Source organism: Elephantulus edwardii, unplaced genomic scaffold, assembly GCF_000299155.1.
Source record: "Elephantulus edwardii isolate Elephantulus edwardi_28Jun2011 unplaced genomic scaffold, EleEdw1.0 scaffold00006, whole genome shotgun sequence".
NCBI lineage: Eukaryota > Metazoa > Chordata > Mammalia > Macroscelidea > Macroscelididae > Elephantulus > Elephantulus edwardii.
This window is the reverse complement of record NW_006399756.1, coordinates 8,523,541-8,541,281: the sequence shown is the minus strand read 5'-3', so window position 1 is coordinate 8,541,281 and position 17,741 is coordinate 8,523,541.

Genomic DNA, 17,741 nt, shown 5'->3' with positions numbered 1-17,741 from the left:
CAGTGGATGTGAAGGGCATGGGTCTGGGTTGACAGTGCAGCTCCTTACCATTGGACCACCGTAAAAAACCTCCTGGCCCACCCCTCCCCAGCCTCCCTCGAGCCAGCTCAATGTGCTCAACTGCTGGCTTCTTGTTCAGGGCATGGTACCGAGTTCACTGTCTGCCTCTTGAAGAATGACATCCTTGGCTTTTCGCTCTTAATATGTGGGTGGTAACGCCAATTCTGAGCAACTTTCAAATTCGAGCAGCTCCATAGCCCACACCTGAGAAGACCTTGGTTTGACTTCACCAAGGAGCTGGATTTCTCCATGGCTTGTCTCCCTTGGGTTTGAACTGAGAATAAACAGCATTCACTCCATAGAATTTCTTTGGGATTTAATGAGATCAAGTAATTTTTAATTCAAAGTCAAACAAAGTAAAAATTGTGGTTTCTCCTTACAAGACAGTGGGGACCCGTCAAGCCCTTTCTATGTGTACCAGTCAGATCAAGTCACGGCTCTCAAAGAAAATGTTTCTACCTGGCTTCTTTTTCATTTTTTTGTTTAAGCTCAGTATACCTGTCCAAAAGTAGGTGAAGCATACATTTAAGTAAAGGAAATTTATAAGCAACAACAACAATCAAGGAGAAAAGCCACTGGAGGTAAAAAAATGCTAATTTTGAGAATTTCATAAACATTCCAAACACTTTAAACATGTTACATGGTACTTACTCAGTATTATATAGTACATAACGTCAGATACCATAGCACTTGAATAACAAAGCATTAAATATGTGATCTAGTACTCATCAAGATTATATAATACATAACATTAGATACCATAGAACTTAAGTAACAAAACATTCTACAAAGAAATATTTCTCAGGAAATTTTCATGGCCGCCATGCCCAAGTCAGAGTCCCTCGTTTTTATTACAGAAGCAGGGAGGGAGGGGGTGACATGATGAACATACATTGCACTCCTCACAGATCTGGCGGGCGATGGAAGTGTCCGAGCATGAATTCACGGACAGGTCAGCACAGGCCTTCGCAGCAGCTCTTAGGAAAAGACATACAGAGAGTGTCAGATCAGAATTTCCCCCCACACCCACCTGTGACCATCTTCAAGGGTACGTGGGAAATGAAGGGGAACCCAAGGAGGAGGCTCTGTTTCTGCTCCAAGTGGCTCTTTAACCTTTTCCTCTCCTGACGTTGTTATATACATGTAAGATCAGGATCCGGAAAACAAGGGGTGGTGAATATGTAAGCAGGCATCCCCGCTGCTGGCCCTGCAGGCTCTCCAAGAGCAAGCAGGCGTGGGAAGGGGCCACCACCTGCCAGGACCACCACCCGCCGGGGCCTGGGCTTAGAGACCTGCTGTCTTACTAACACGGCCACTCTCCCATCTCCGAAGAACCCTCGCCCCAACTTGAATTTGTTCTTGTCTGACCTACACCCTTTGCTGGGCATTCTCCAGCCATCTTCACACAACTCTGCTTTCTCAGAGGTCTGAGGGCTTGTCTCCTTCTGTCCCACGCAACCAGAGAACCCAGGCGCTCAGGCCAGAGACTGGCTCAGCCATCTCCCGAGTGGACCCGGGAGAGACTCTCTCATGTCATCCTCCTGGATGTCCTAGGGCAGGGAGGGCCAGCTCAGGTGCTGAGTTCTGCCTTCAATGTCGTTCTTACTGGTGCAGAGCTGATTCTGAGTCAAGGTGAGCTCAGTGTGCAGGGTAGAATGAGATGCACAGAGTTTCTGAGGCTGGGACCTTTGAGAAGCAGATAACCAGGCCTGTCTTTCGAGGTGCCCCTGTATGGGGTCAATTCACCAATCTCAGGGATGGTAGTTGCGCACTAAACAGCTTGTGCCATTTACAGATACTTTAAACCCTTGATAGAAAACTCAGCTTATCGTATTTTGCACATAACACATCCCTATTGGTAATACACACAACTGAGAGAACTGCACGCTTTGCAAACAGTGCAGCTGTGGTTTCTGCATGGAAAGTATTTAGTTAATTAAGCAAAGCGGTGTCTAATATGCAGACTGAAACCATTTCTCTTTATGAGGTCACAGTCCCAAACTACAACAGAACAGAGCCTAGAATCTAACCTGCCTTTACCTTTTCAAGCCTACCTTCAGTTCTTGACTTCCCTCAGGAAAACAGGCTCCCTATGGAATTCCAATCCCCCCAGGCAACACCATGTGGGGGGCGGTGGCGGGGGGGGGGAGCACAAGACACTGAAGGAACCACCTAGACAGTTTCTGTGCAGGGTTTCTACAAAAATGTATTCTTGTCATACAATCAGCTCACATGGATCAACATACACCTCCAAGACTAAAATCTATGCTAATTTACTCTTACAAGCTTCCTAAGCACTCCTCTGGTAGCCGAGCAGTTAAGAAGCTGTGCTGCAATCCCAAAGGCATGCAGTTCAAATCTACTATCTGCTCCTTGGAAGAAAGGTGAGCAATCTCCTCCCGTGTGATTTACTGCCTCTGAAAACCCCCTGGAGGGTCTGCTGTGGGTCGGTTCCAACTGGAGGGCACACAATAATGCACCCCAGCTACAGTGACACCTCAGATCCTGCAGAGAGAGACCTCTGGTGGCACAGTGAGTAGTGCTGTGTGGCTGACCAAACGCGATGGCAGCGTCTGCCCAGCTAGCTATGTGCACATGCTGTTGTTTTCCTGACTGTCCTTGCTCCTACTCGGCTGGTTTTGTCCTTTTTTCTACTGTTCTCAATACATTTGTGTTTAATAGTACTAGTGAGTTTCTATCAATAACTTCATGGAGAATTAGGAAGTAATTAAAGGATTTTTTTTAAAGAACAGACTGATGTTCAATCATGTTTATGTTATAACTAATAACATTATAATTCAACCTAGAAAGATTTAGTTATTCTTGTTATTATGTGTGTGTCAAGTCGACTCATAGCCCAGTATCTCTGAAACCTGTTCTCTCCTGAGCCAATCTCACTGTCTCCTCACCCTCGTTACCCCAGTTACCGTGCCAGTCCATCTCATCTGGGGTCTTCCTCTCCTGCTCTGTCTCTCCACCCTTCCAAGCATGGTGTCCTTCTCCAAGGACCGGTCCCTCCTGGAAATGTGCCCAAAAAAATGTGAGCTAAAGCCTCAAAACCCTTGCCTCCAAGGAGCAGCTTACTCTCAGCTTCTCCAGGGCAGACCTGTTAGTTCTCTTGGCGATCCATGGTGGGTGCAAAGCTTGTCGCCAGCACCACAGCTCCAGGCATTAATTCTTCCTCTGACATCCTTGGCCACTGTCCAGCTCTCTGATACATGGCAAGTAATTGCAAAGACTATGGCCTGGGCCAGGCGCACCTTAGTCTCTAGATTGACCGTCCATGTTCTTCAGCCCTCTGGAGAGGGCTCTGACAGCAATTTCCCTAATGCAATTCACCTTTGGATTTCCACAATCAGCACCTGGCCTGGTTTTCACTGCTGATATTGAGCTTCTCCACTGATTCTTTCCACAGATGTAGTCAATTTGATTCTTGCTCAGACCATCAGGAGAGGTTCATGTGTATAGTTGCTGTTTATGTTTCTTATAAAAGGTGTCTGCAATGAATAATCATTGTACAAAATCCTAACATTTTCCCTGCAGTCTCACGTCTGTTACCAAGTCAATCTTTTCTGACTGCTGATCCCTCTTCTCTGTTCTCAACTTGTGCATTCCAGTCACCCATTATTAGTAGTACTACATCCTGGTTACATGTTGGATCAATTTCTGACTACAAAAGTTGGTAGAAGTCATCTATTTCCTCCTCTTTGGCTCTGGTTGGTGGTGCATACGTTCTGAGGACGGTGGTACTAACCGGTGTTCCTTGTATGTATACGAATACTATCCTGTCACTGACAACACTGTCCTCAAAAATCCACTGCTGTCAAGTAGGGACCAACTCAACTATGTCTGGGGCTGTAAATTAACCAGGAGGAGCCTGCTCGTGTTTCACCTGCGAAACCTGGAGCCACCGGTGGATTTAAACCACAAGAGGCGTCTTGCTTTCTGGTTAGCAACCCAGCTCCCTGTGTGCCATCAAGTCAGAGCGGACGCTCCAGAATTTTCTAGAGGCAGTAAATCACATGAGAGGAGATTGTCTATCCTTCTTATGTGGAGCAGCTGATGGATTCAAACCGTCTACCTTCGCGTTGGTAGTGGAACTCCTGACCACTATGCCAACAGGGTTCCCTCCCTATGAACTAGGCCACCACAATCCAAGAAGCAGTACATTAAGTAATGTATCGCTATAGACCCTTCTACTGTGTGATTTAAATGGTGGTTGTTTTTACGTACTGTTGAGTTGGAGCTAACTTATAGCTGACCCTCCAGTGGGTTTGTAGAGACTGTAAATCATACAACAGGAAATTGCCTTTCTTATGCGGGGCAGTTGGTAGATTCGAACCATGTATGTTTGGACTGGTAGCCCAATTCATTACCACTAAACTACCAGCGTCCCCTTGATTAAAATTAATGGTAAACACTTCCAAAGATTCTGTTTGGAACAAGAAGACCATCATGGGGGAGGGGGGAGATGTAGGGGAATGACATCACGGATTCGGGGTGTGGCCACAGGGCAAAGAACAACCCTGCTTGGGCAGAGAGCATCACGTCCCAGCGGAGGTGAGGTTAATTCACAATTACTCACGCGGCTGCCTTGGCGGAGGTGACTGTTTTGGAGTGAAGATTGACCATGAGAAGAATGAGCACAAGAACAGCCAGTAGGATTATGCTCGAGATGGTCAGCAAAAGGATCGACTTCAGGTCAAACGCCTTACAGCTTTCTAGGCAGAGAAGAAGAGGCAAGCCGTGACCTGGGCCACCTTCCCAGCAGGCCTACTTAGGGACCGCTGCCCACTTCTTTCAGGAGAGGAGACCGAAACCCAAATTCTAGCGTCAAGTGTGTAACGGGAGCAGATCTTCCAAGGGAGGCCTAACCCGCCCTTGCAGAGGGAAAAGGCTCAGAGAAAGTCAGAGAGGAAGGAGGGAGAACCTTCATCGTTTTTTCCAAAGCAGTCACATGCAGGTAAGCTGTTAAGAAAACCCCAAGTCTGCAATGCTCCCTGGAAACTGGGTCACACCACTTTAGGGTTTAAGGAGATTCCCTGGAGCTTCCAGGCAAATCCTTTCCCCAAGCTCAGCACGGAGGAGGGGTCTGTACAGTCGAGGTCTCCACAAGCCCTGTCCCACCTTTGTCTAGATGGGAGACTACAGATAACACTGCCTGCTACTTTTCCTCATAAATTCTCAATTCTTTCAGATATTCAGCTTGTTAGGAATGAAAATATCCCATTCACTTCATCTAACACTCTGAAACTGGAGCACAGTGAGTCAGGAGAGAAGAAGGAGCAGTCTGTTCAGATACTCACCACAGGTTGGCTCTTCCACACTACCTACAGGCCAAAAGAACTGAAAAATCACAATGAAAATAAACTTGAGGGAAGAGGACATCTCAAGAATGTCTCAAACTTGAGAAAAGTCCTAATCCTCCTTTTTTGGTATAATTAAGATGTAAGGCTAAGAGCTCGGTCTTGTGCCAGAGCTGGGAGAATGAGCAGCCCCTGGCTGTTCCCAGTTTATACCAGTGAGGACACAGGCTGTGTGACATCAACTCTCCAGACAGCAGCTTTCATAGAGTTCTGAATTCCACTAGCTATGTGGTCGCACTGTGGACATGGAAATGCCCAGACACTACGTCACTCACTCAATTCTAGGTTTCACCTGTCCAAGTTTTGTTTCCTTAAAAACTTTTTGTTTGTAAATCAAAAGCAAGCTTCATCTCACGCTGAGTGAGATAAGTCAGACTCCAAAGGGCAAAGAATTTCTGATTCCATGTAAATGAAATACCTCCAAGAGGCACATATAGACAGACAAGAGGTAATGTGTGGTGACCAAGGGTTTGGAGAACAGGGAATGAGGAGTCAATGCTAAAAAAAAGAAAAAAGAAGAAGAAAAAGAAAGGGAGGGAGGAAAGAAAAAAGGGTACTGGTTTTCTGTTTGAGGTGATGAAAAGTGTTGGAAATGGGCAGTGGGCAGTTGGGGAGCACGGTCGTTTGTCTAATGTCACTGGGTTGCACACAGTGGAGTGGCCGTACTGGTACATTTCTGAGATAGGTCATCACAATAACAATACAGGACAAGTTTGTGAGGTTAACAAGAGTAAAAGGAGGGAGCTCAGATGACAGAGTCCACAGCAAGTCACACTGTTAACCCCCCAAGAAGGAAAAGGACCGTAATGGAGGCGGGGCCTGAGACCTATACCCAAGAGCAAGGTTAGAGAAGACGGGTTAAGCTTTGTTTCAGCCACATGAAGAAAGAATTTATAACTGTCTAACAAGAATGGGGCACAGCTTCTCTCACAGTAGAAGATTATTCCAACTGATGGTTAAGACATGTTGTTAGGTGTCATCAAGTTCCCTGCGACTCATAGTGACCCTGTGAACAGCAGCTCTGAACCTTGTCCTGGCCAAGCTTCATGAATAAGTGTGTGTGTGTGTGTGTGTGTGTGTGTGTGTGTGTGTGTGTGTGTGAGAGAGAGAGAGACAGAGACAGAGACAGAGAGACAGAGTGTGTGTGTGTGTGTGTGTGTGTGTGTGTGAGAGAGAGAGAGAGACAGAGACAGAGACAGAGAGACAGAGCAAGAGCTCCTTTGGGAGCTGACCTAGTAGGAAGCTGCATGGCTACTCTAGAAGTTCGAATCCACCAGCAGCTCCGTGGGAGAAAGATGGGCAGTCTCCTCCTGTCAAGGTTTGCAGTCTCAGAAACACAATGCAGGGTGTCACTACAAGTCAGAACCGACTAGACAGCAGTGACCTTGAGGTGTTTTTTTTTTTTAATAGGTTACCGGTTCTAATTAGGTTCCTATGATACCAAAGTACTCATAACCTACAAAGCCAGTTCAGTTAAATGAAGAAAATTATTCTCGGTACAAAGGTTCATTTGATGCTGCTCTGGCCAAACTGTGGGTGAGGCGTGCATTGGAGCTTCCATTCTGAAGAACTTGGTGTGTGGACAACTACAGTCTACTGCTAGAGCCTTACGTCTCTTTAGAGACTTGATGGAAGTTCAGACGCCACTGAGTTCTTTGTTACCTCCCCAGTGCTTGTTGTTGCTATTTTGGGGTATAAATGAGTTGGAACCAACCTTCAGCTGATCCTTCCGTGGCTTTTTAGAGGCAGGAAGTCACATGGGAGGAGAATCCAGCACATAGCGTAGCCTGTATGATCTTGTGCTGTTAGGAAAAGGCCATGATCTCTGGTGGCTCAAATCCAGCAGTCCCTCCGCGGGAGAATGATGGGTCGGTCCCTCCCCTTACAATGGAGGGTCTCTGTGAGTGGGAACAGACTGGATGGTAGTGTGTTTGAGTGCCTGAGGAACTACGCTTGGACAAGTCCAGGGAAAGGAACTTTGCCCTCAAGAAGAATGTGCTGCCAAAGAGACTGATATGAGAAGGACGCTCACACAGAGAACCAAGAGTTTACCTGTTATTGTTGTTGACCATGGAGTCAGAACCGACCCACAGCTGACCCACCGTCAAGGTTTTCTGAGGCAGTTAAACGAATGGGAGGAGACTGCCCATCCTTCTCCCACGGAGCAGCTGGTGGCCTCGAACCGCGTACCTTTGGGATTGCTGCTTCTTACCACCAGGCCACCAGAGCTCCCCAAAGACTTAAGAACGGTCATTAGCGATAACTGGAGCTAACTGCACATTATCTAATTTAAAGTCAAAGTTGGTGTCCTGGTGACTGAGACTAACGGCCACGTGCTCACGGGTCACACCCCACCCACCACAGAGAAATCCCAGAACCAACTCATATTTTTCTTTTTTTATCCTACAATTGTCTACACGTCTCAATCATGATCCTTTCCCCAATTCTGTAGTCCCACCCGTGACAGTGATGAATGAGTAGGTTATGTGTTAGGCTGTTAACCAAAAGGTCAGTGATTCAAATCCACCAGCCACTCCAATGAGAAAGATGGCAGTCTGTCTTCATAGAAATCACCACCGGCTTCTGTCAGGACTTACAGCCTCAGAAACTCAGTGGTGGCTCAGAGTCACACTCAGCAAGCTGGCCATGGATTTTGTTTCAGCTTAACTCTGATCCAGTGAGGGTTTTCTTTGTCCCTGGCCATTTAATGAACTCCACAGCTGCAGCTCAGTGGAATTTCTCAGCCTGAGGCTGATGGTTTCCTCCACTTGCATGGTGACCTTTGTCTTTGTACTGTTTGAGGCTTAACAAAAAAAAAAAAAGAAAAAAGAAGAGGGAGGGAGCGGTCTCTATAATCTGTTTGACTCTGGGGTCTTTTTTTCCCCAGCTCAAAATGAGAACAGTAAAGACGACTTCGGGAAAGCCATCAGAATAAAGACTTGTGAACATCTTCCCCTCCATACACACAGTGGGAACAGACTTGGCAGAAGATAGCAGAATCAACTACTTCAGAACTCTGGCAATTAAAGTTTGCAGAGGTCCAGGGAACGTGGATTCGAGAAAACGTTCACTCTCAGAAGCAGCAGCCTCCCGGCATGTTGACTTGCCCTAGTCCTTACTTGCTTGCCCGTTTCATGTTGTTGCATTATCCCGTCGAGTCTAGAACTGACGCAGAGCTGACCCTCCAGCAGCCGCCCAGGGGCAGTAAATCGCACGGAAGGACACTGCTCGTCTGTCTTGCAGAGCAGCTGATGGATTCAAACTCCACGGCTTCAGGTTACCATTAAGGCACTAGGGCTCCCTCTCCAGTTACAGAGAACCCCAGAACCATGACAGCCACATCCACAGTGGAACCACCGGAGTGAGCAGAGTAGAGCCCGCGCCATCGGAAAGCCTCATCCTCACGAGCTGCCGTTCTCTATGACCTGCCCTGCCCGCTGACTCCTGAAAAGACCTCACTGAAGGGAGCTCTGGTGGCCTAGTGGCAAGAAGCTGCACTGCAATCCCAGAGGTATAAGGTTCGAATCCACCAGATGCTCTGCTGGAGAAGGAGGGACAATCTCCTCCTGTACCAGTCAGATCTGATTTGACGGTACACTCACACAAAATAATAAAATTAGGGAAAAAAAAGAAAGAAAGACCTCATTGGCAAGCTGTCTGCAGTTTACCTAAACTTACCCAATACAAAAACAAACCAAGCCCCAGCGGTGTTTGGCAAAAGCAGTTACAGATCATTGTCTTACCTTCTCCGCTGTACAAGGTAGTTTGGGGATGTAGTTAACCTACAGATAAGCCAAAATGTTTAAGGGAAAGCTGGGAAATGGGAAGTCCACAAACCTCTGCTACACTGATGACTCCCAGTAATCTCACGTTACAAAGTAGAACTGCTCCCCAGGGTGGTCTTGACGGTAACCTTCACAGAAATCAAACTCCAGGCCTTTCTTCCACAACACTCCTGGGTGGGTTCAAACCTCCAACCTTTAGTTTAGTGGTCAAGCATGCACCATGTCTCACTTGTCATAGTGGTCGTGGTTGTTACGTGTCAATGAGCTTTAGGCAACATAAATGCATCACTCTTAGGTGATGTCCTTGACATGTCCACAGGGACCTAAAGAAAAGATGACAGTGAGTTAAATATTTAAATTTTTGAAAGGGATAAAATACAACCACCAAAAGCTAAAATTCTGTATTCCAGCAAAATCCTTCTTCAAAAATAGAGAAGTACAGCTGTGGGATGAGGATAAGAGAGAGAGAGAGCTCCCAACACTGGGCAGCAAGACTTGAGGGAAACTGGAGCAAGGCCCTGGTACGGCAAACCCCTGGTGATGGTGGTGGAGAGACTGCAGCACTGCTGTGGAGAAACTGTGGCAAAGTGTAACAACACGAGAAGCCTGAGATAAAGTTCACAGTCAAAGATTTTGCTGTTCTTGCCAGATGACTGAAGGAGAGGCTGATTTGTAAGTGCTCGTGGCAAACCTTGCTGGATAATTTGTATTTGACTGCTGAACTGAAACCAGGACTTGTATAGTTAAGAACATGTGTTTTGTTGTTAATCTGGTTTGGGCCTGCTGGACTAATCCTGGACTGGTATTGTGAGATATTTTTTGCCTCCCCCACTCCCCAATCTTCTTGTTGTTATGTGCCGTCGAGTCGCTTGTGACTCATAGCGACCCTATTTACAAGACAGGTGACCTGACAGTTAAATGTTTGGCTTCTGACCAAAAGATTGGCAGTGTAAACGTTTTTCCCTAATAAACCCTACTCTTGGTAGAAAATAATAAAAGTAAACAATTTTTTTAAAAAAAATCTGTTGGACAAACAAAAATGGAGAGGCCTTGCCCCCACTGGACCTGAGGTAGAGAGCTCTGGTGACACTGACCATAAGGCCACTTGTTGCTGGCAGTTCAAATCTCTCACAAGCTCCATGAGCAGTTGGCTCCTATTTCAGCTCACAGCCTTAGAAGAAACCCTGACGAAAGATTTCTGGGATTTGTAACTGAGTCAGAGGCAGTGAGTTTGTGCGTTGAGAACAACGTTGGGGGGGAAACGTTTTTAAAAGATCAATAAGAAGGGAAATTGTGTAAGTCCAAAACTGATCTACATTAAAAAAGGAATATTGGGGGGTGGGGAGGATTGTATACTAATAAAGAATTTTACTTTTCAAAGAGAAGAAAGAACTGGGGGGGAGGGGTGGGCAGGGAGAAAAATGCAACAACGAATGAATGGAAATCCAAAGTCTCCATAAATGTTCATTAAAATTAATAAATTGTTTTAAAAATCTCTCCAATTAACCCATTTGGATTTTACAGAAAATACCCAGCAAAAACGGAACACATTCTATTTAAGTACACATGGAACATTTATCAAAAATAGACCATATTTTGGACTATAAAACCATTTCTAAAAAAGTGTTTAAAAATTCAGTCATGTGAGGTATATACTCTGATCACAGTAGAATTATAAATAAATGACAAAGATATCTTTTTAAAAAAAGGAATAGTGACAAAGGAGGAATAAGAGAAGGTACAGGAAAGTCTTTCCTTTTCCATATTCTTAATGGACCTTTTCCTCAGTTGTTCATCATCATCCAGTGAAGGCTGAGAGACAGAACTCCACAGAGTTCCTTGCTTCTCCAGAGCTCAAGCTTTCTGCTTTTGACAAGGTACCGTCTATCCACTGTGTTAATACTCTCTATTAAGATTCCTACCTCAAAAACACCTAAACTGCTGCTTTCGAGAACTGAGAAACCTTTTTTAAAAAATTATTTCCAGGGGAGCTCTGGTGGCCTAATGGCAAGAAGCTGCACTACAATCCCAGAGGCACACGGTTCAAATCCACCAGATGCTCTGCCGGGGAAGGAGGGACAATCTTCTCCTGTACCAGTCAGATCCGATTTGACGGTACACTCACACACACACACAAAAAAAAAAAAATTAAAAAAAATTATTTCCAAGTCTATTCCACTAGAGCATGGTTAAAGTAGGGGTAAAGTTCACTTTTTCATTAAAACATCTAACATCAACTACTTTTTGTTTTAGATGGAATTACTGGAACAAATTCCTAAATTCATAATCATAACAAAAGCTCTAGATCTTTTCTTCAAAGCCTTTGTCTCACTGAAAAATGCAGGCTTTACTGAAGGTTCTGCTTCTTCAAATGCAGCTCATCACTATTTTTGGATTCTGAATCCATCGTTTCTTGCAGGTTTGTATCATCCCTTTCAGTGGTGGTTTCATCGTTGCCATCAGCATAACACGCTGCACTGACCCTTCTTTTGGAAATAGCATTATAGATGTCATTTATGGCCTCTCGCATCTGCACCGTATGTATCTCCACAGATGTTTCATTTTGCACGCACTGCCAACAAACAAGCCACCATTCTGAAAGCATTTTCCTAGGATATCTTTAATAATTGTAAAGAAATTGCATCAAAAAATCAATTCTACCCAGAGCTGCTGATGTTATCCTTCCCATCTCAGTGCTGGCAATGACGTTTTTAAGATGGTGGGGAAATTTTAATAGTGTTCAGGGGCCAGACTGTAGTATTGTCAATGAACAAAAGAGTATTTTTCATTTTGGCGTTTAAGCCTGCTGTTTCACCACAAGATAAAGGTAAATAATCCAATTGAAAAATGGGCACAGGAGATGAACAGACACTTCACCAAAGAAGACATTCTGATGGCCAACAAGCACATGAAGAAATGTTCCAAATCCCTAGCTCTAAGAGAGATGCAAATCAAAACAACTATGAGATATCATCTCACCCCAGTCAGAAGAGCAAAATTTAAAGCTGCTTTTTATCGTGAACTCTTCATTAATTGCTCCCATCATCCACATTTTCTTATTCGGATTCCATTCTACTGAGAGTTGCTTCATCCCACTACTCTTGGAATGCCATTTTCTCAAATGTCCAATCTTTATAACAATAATAAGCAGCTCTTTTAAAAACCAACGTCATGAGCCTCTTTCCCTTCCCATTACCAGGGGGAAAAAATCAGACATTCAGTTATTCGTAAGGTTTCCGTGGGCCAGGTCAGTCTCAGAAGAAGGGTGGCCAAAATGTTCCTTAGAAATATGATGGTGAGTCCAGAACGAAGGCTGCATAGTGGAGTGGACCTGGGGGGAAGGACTGAATAACAATGAAAGAATTTAACTTCTCAGAGAGTGAAGCAAACTGGAGGGGAGGGGTGAGCAGGGAGAAAAGTGCAACAATGAATGAATGGAAATCCAATGTCTCTGTAAACCTTCATTAAAAGTAGTAAAAACAGGCTAGCTCTGGTGGCCTGGTGGCGGGAGGCTGCACTGCAATTTCAGAGGTGCGCGGTTCAAGTCCACCAGATGCTCTGCTGGAGAAGGGGGAACAATCGCCTCCTGTACCAGTCAGATCCAATTTGATGGTGCACACATAAAAATAAATAAATTTTTAAAAAATTTAAAAAGTAGTAAAAACAAACAAAAGACATCGTCTAGTGCACTTGGGACGTGTTATCAGGTGAGACCAGTTATCAGGTGAGAACATGATGATTGGTCGAACATGTTCCTGGGAGAACATGATGATGGTCAAAAAGAGGAAGTCCCTTCGAATCCACCAGATGCTCTGCCGGGAAAGGAGGGACAATCTCCTCCTGTGTACCAGTCAGATCTGATTTGACGGTACACTCACACAAAAATAATAAAAAGTAATAAAAAAAGAGGAAGTCCCACAGTGCGATGGATTGAGAGTGGCCACAACAATGTGCGGGAGCCCAGCACCAAATGGGGGGCTGTCACAGAGCCAGGCGGGGTGTCCTTCTGCTGTGCACAGCGTTGCTGAGTCAGAAGTGGTTCAATCAGTGACACTTAAAAGCAAAAATTAAGCAGCTCAAACCTCTCAATTGTTCAAAGCAGAAAGATGAGGTAGCATGAGACGATTCTACTCGGTCCTGCTTGGTAACCAGAGGTCAGAATTACCTCAGTTCACTTGATGGCAGTGGGTAAATCTGCATTCTGCCCCTTAAACTTAATGACACCTTCCTTGATACTTTTTTTTTCCTTCAGGTATTATTTTGATAACATCAAAATTTTCTTTCAGGGATAGTTTCTCACTGTTTTTTCATGGCTATGAAGGAGTTAATTTTTAAGAAACAAAAACTAATAAGTCTTTTAAAAACAAAGAATTTATCTTCTCAAGAACATATCAAATGAAAACAATTATCATTATATAGTTAACACACCACACATAAGTAAAATATTAACCAAAAGGCCCATGGACAAACCCAAGCTTTTATGCAAACATTAAACATGCTAAATAATGTTTCCCTCTTATTAGGCATAAACCAGAACATTTTCAAGCAAATCAAGTAGTTGTTGTGTTTTTATGTGCTGTCGAGTCGCTTGCGACTCATAGCGACCCTATGTACAACAGCCCTAAACCCTGCTCTGTCCTGTGCCAATCACACTGCCTCTGACACACCCATCCCGATTACCCCAGTCACTGAATCAATCCACCTCATAGAGTGTCTTCCCCTCTTGTGCTGTCCCTCCACCCTCCCAAGCATGATGTCCCTCTCCAAGGACCTGCCCCTCCTTACAACATGTCCAAAGTATGTCAGACGAAGCCCCAGAATCCTTGTCTCCAAGGAGCAGCCTGGTTTAACCCTCTCCAGGATGAATCTGTTTGTTTTCCTGGCAGTCCATGGTACATTCAATACTCTTCTCTAGCACCACAGCTCAAAGGCGTCAATTCTCCTTCTATCCTCCCTAGTCATTGTCCAACTCTCTGATGCATAACAAGTGATTGCAAAGACCCTAGCCTGTATCAGATGCACCTTAGTCTCCAGAGTGACACCATTGCTCTTCAGTACCCTGGAGAGGTCCCCAACAGCCTACTTTCCCATCACAATACGTTTTTTTATTTCCTGGCTACTGGTGCCAAGAGTGTTGACTCTTGTGTGGAGCCAAGCCGACTAAAGTTGTTAACAATCTCAATCTCTCCACCATCCATCCTGATGCTGCCAATTGGTCCAGTGGTGAGAATCTTTGTCTTCTTGACATTGAGCCTCAATCCATATTGAAGACTGCAGTCCTCGACCTTCTGCAGTAAGCATTTCAGGTCCTTCTCAGTTTCAGCAAGCAAGGTTGTGTCATCTGCATAATCAAGTAGTTGTTATGTGCCATTGAGTTGCTTGCAACTCATAGCGACCCTATGTACAACAGCCCTAAACTCTGCTCTGTCCTGTGCCAATCGCACCGTCTCCAACACACCCATCCCAATTACCCCAGTCACTGAGTCAATCCCCTCATAGAGGGCCTTCCCCTTCTGCGCTGTCCCTCCACCCTCCCAAGCATGATGTTCTTCTCTAAGGACCGGTCCCACCTTGCAACATGTGCAAAGTATGTTAGACGGAGCCTTACTTTGAAAATTATATATTTATCAAAAATCCATAAAAGTTAAGGTGAAGTAAGAAATTAGAGTAAAACATCTCAAGACAAAAGAAAGTGTGCTTTGCTAGGTTATAAGGAAAATAAAAGTGTGAGGCTACTCCTTGCAAAGGACATCATGCCTGGAAAGATGGTCAGTGAAGGAGAGTTAAGACCCCCAAGGAGACAGACTGAGACTGTGCAACAGCCTCCAGGGTGTCAGAGACGATGAGGACAGCACAGGGCAGGGCAGGGTTCACACTGGCTGTTTACAGGGTCACTCTGAGTCATACTCAACTGGACAACACCTAATAATAACACTTAGTATTTCTGACCTTCCTTGAAACTTAATAACGCTCTTCCTGCTGGGGAAAAAAAATCTACAAAAAGGGCAAAAGTATACCACGTGTGAAAACAAACTTCTCACCTGCTATATAACCTTACACACTCCATAGACTTTGTAATAGTCACTCAGCTCTGGCAGACAGCAGGTTTCACCCACTTCCTGTATTTGCTTTTTATGTATCCTTTTGCTACATAAGTTGGATAAAAGTCTTCCTTCACTGTAACTCTGTGGTGATTTTACCCTCTAAAAACTAAACCCACAGTCATGCAGCCAAGGCAAGTTCGTGGAGACCATCACAGGAGATGGCCCAGCTTTCTCCCCAAGTGCTCTAGCCGAACTTCCAGTGGGCAGATTTGAACTGTCTGCCATTGGGTTGAAAATACAACTCTTTACCCACTAGGCCACTAGACACACACACACACACACACACACACACACACACACATACACACACAGCCTATACATTCAAAGTGCCAACTTTTCAATCAGCAGCCCAGCATGTAATTGACTCTGCCAACAGCACTCTGATTTTAATTTTAAAAATCCACTGCCATGTGGATCTGACCACAGCAACCCTTCACAGGGCTTCCAGTGACTTTGCCCTGGGGCAGTATTACTAGTTGGAAGTAACAGTTCAGAGGAAAACACCTGCGGTCTCCTTAGTAACAGTTCAGAGGAAAACACCTGTGGTCTCCTTCTCCGACCCTGACCAGGTTCCAGCCTTCACTTTTTACTTGTAATACAATGGAGATGCAGACCCAGACTGCTGCATCAGCACAGAACTCTCTCTTCACCCCTACCCTTCACACCCCAGAATCCAACTGGAGGGTATTCTTCTTGGGAGCAGCAGAGAGTCAGTGTTGTTTATACTGACCCCTTGCTCCGGCCTAAAGTCCCCAGCTAAATCCCATGCAAGTGCAGTCAAGGGGCAGGAATGTACCCACGGGGGAGCTCTGGTGGCCTAGTGGTAAGAGGCTGTGCTGCAATTTGAAAAACACGTATTTCAAATCTGGAAGCTGCCCCATGGAGGATGGCCAATTAAACGGCCTCTGAAAACTTGCTGCAGTGTCAGCTTTGGGTCGGTTCTGACTTGACGGCACACAACAACAACAAGGTGCCTTAGCCAACTCTCGTCCTGGTGTTATGCTCAGGCACCAGTGTAGAAGATGCCCAGGACTGAACATCTGGGAGGAAACTATCAACGTCCACTGAAGAAGATGCCACAGAGAGACACAAAAGCAAGCAGTATCGTGTTTGTTAGTGAAAGAAGAAATACAAACAGCCAAGCACAGTGCACAGTCTAAGTCAGCGGTTTCCTCCTGTGAGACGGCACAGGGCCCAGGGCAGAGTCCCTGTATCAACGGAGTCTTCTTCCTAACCAAACCTTCTGGCCTTTGCAGTTAGTGGCTTTTTCTGATTAGTGCTGAGAGACAACTTCTTCCGTGGAGATCACAGGTCTCCTCCAAGCTCACAGCAGTTCTGCACTTCTCCAAGGCTGTGATGCTCCAGGCCAAGCATGGAACTCTGGGGCAGTTGCTGCTGGCCTGGTTCTGTGTTCCTGTTTTGGCCTTGGACCCGCAAGTCCATGTTCCCTTTGTTCTCACTGACCTAACAATGAGGAAAGGAGAGTGAAGAAAGTCAAAGACATAAAGAACAATGAGTCTGAAGGCCTAACCTTACTTCCACAACCTTGAGATCAGAGAGACTAGGTGGTGCCCAGCTACTATTGTCAAGTGCACAGAAAAAGATCCTAACGAGAGGCTGGGCACAGAGTGGGAGAAAAATGTGCAACAGGACACAAAATTATTTTTTTTTTAAATCAACCAAAAAACCAGGCTTACTGATAAGGACAAAGACTTACTCCTCAAGCTTGGAGCTGAACTCACCTCACACTTTGACCTTCAGCCAAACATACAAGCCTGTAATATGAACACCATCACCAGGAATTAGGGCCTCACAACCATTTCAGACCAGAAGGATAGTATGTGGCCGGGGATAAAGCTCAGAGGCAGGATGGCATCAGAGAGGAGAAAATGAAACGGTACTCAGAGGCAGAAAAGCACAGTGCTGCTCCACTGGGGACCGCAGCCAAAAGGCACAGGAACTGCTGAGCAGAAAGAATGTTCTCTGCAAACTGTGGCTCTAATCACATCAAAAGTCTGTAAAGATCACGAGTGGATGCTTCTTCCTTCCTCTGCCCAACTCCTACTCCTGGGCTTGGTGCACTGAGAATACCGGGACTCAGAGAGCCCTAACTAGTTCATAATGTGGTGGTTTCATGCTGCCCCCTTCCACCTGGCAGGCTGTCTCTCAAAGACAGACTTGCCATTGTTCCCATAACCAGTTCCAGATTCCTGACTTACAGATTTTTCCGGAGAAGAAAAGTAAAGCCTAAGTCAGACCACTCCTAGTTCATTTCCTAAGGAATTCATTTGTAGCAGAGCATAAATTTTAAATTACAAAGCACTCAGAAGAGCGAACGTGGAGGGCACAAGGAGTAGGGGATCTAGTGAATGACACAGCTTAGACTGAAAGCTAGTTTGCAGCAGAGACTTGAATAAGACTCCTGG